Raw genomic sequence first — 1,395 nt, 5'->3', positions numbered from 1 at the left:
TCCTCATACATATCTCATTTGACACTCTCCTCGTCACGACGTCGCCAACCTCCCCGTCATATGAACAACTGACCCGTGCTACTGAATTCTGACGGTGACCCTTTGTGCCCCACTGTCGCGACCCGACCCGAATGGATCAAGCGCTCTGTGCTCAGGTGTCATCCCTGGATCAGTAATGCTGACACCACACAGTACATCGAAGGATTTATAGCAGAGTGGCAATCACACACTTATTACATCGTTGTCTCAAAGAGAACTTATTACAATAAATATGGCTTAAGGCCATCTAGTGTTGATAACAGCGGAAGACTTGGAAGATAAATGGGTCCATCAACTCCAACGGCATCACTGAGTATAGAACCACGACCTAAAAGCATCTTACTCGTCGTCTGAGAAGTCTGCAACATGAGAAGTTGCAGCCCGAAAACGGGTCAGCACATGGAATATGCTGGCAAAGTAACACATAGAGAGTAATGGAATGAAACAGCTATACTATATGCATATATGGCTGGTGGAAAGCTCTATGGTTACAGTTTTTGCGTAAAGCCAGTTTTTCCCTACTGCAAAGGAATAAATTTATTTAACTATCATGGTGGTTGTGAAACATTGAGAATGGTTGACAGCATTCTCAATCCCAATTAAGTGAATAATTAAAACCCAACAACTTTAATTAGAAGTAACATGTTGAGATTCACATGATATTCAAGTACTAGATACTCAAGTTGTCCATAACCGGGGACACGGCTAATCATGATTAGTTTATACACTCTGCAGAGGTTTGCGCACTTTTCCCCACATGACTCGATCGCCTCCGTTTGTTTTCTCGCACTACATGGTGTTTGAGAAATGGATGACCGAGACATAGTCTTTCAGAAGCGCTAGCACCTTACATGTGGGGTAGACCGTACCACCTACAACCCCTACATCTGCTAGTCCACCCCGTAAGAGTTCGCATAACTTAGTCAACTATGCCAGAGCCCATAGTAGCATGTGGCTGCACACGGAAGTTTCTAGCATGAAAGATCTTATGATCCCTTTGAGCCTGGGTGGCGGTCCAAAATAAATCAGACAAGTCCTGATAGATATTAGGTGCCTCAATCCACCCAGATGTGTGTTTAAGTTGCCACCTTAGATAAATCATTAAAATTATCAACTCACATCTGTCATGGATATCACTCACCCAATCCACGTCTACTAGCATAGCATGGCATAATAAGCAAACGTAGAAGTAACTCCCAAAGGTTTCATAATAAACAGGTAATAGGTACTACCTCATCTACTTCCCATCCCACAGTTTAATTAGATCCTAATCATGCAATGTGAGAGGATTGATCTAATGCAACAAAACATGGGTTGTAGAAAAGGTATGATCAAAGTGTTACTTGCCTTGCTGAT

This window comes from Triticum aestivum, chromosome 4A, assembly GCF_018294505.1.
Source record: "Triticum aestivum cultivar Chinese Spring chromosome 4A, IWGSC CS RefSeq v2.1, whole genome shotgun sequence".
In the NCBI taxonomy this organism is placed as follows: domain Eukaryota; kingdom Viridiplantae; phylum Streptophyta; class Magnoliopsida; order Poales; family Poaceae; genus Triticum; species Triticum aestivum.
The sequence above is the reverse complement of the archived record's forward strand: the minus strand, read 5'-3'. Positions refer to the sequence as shown.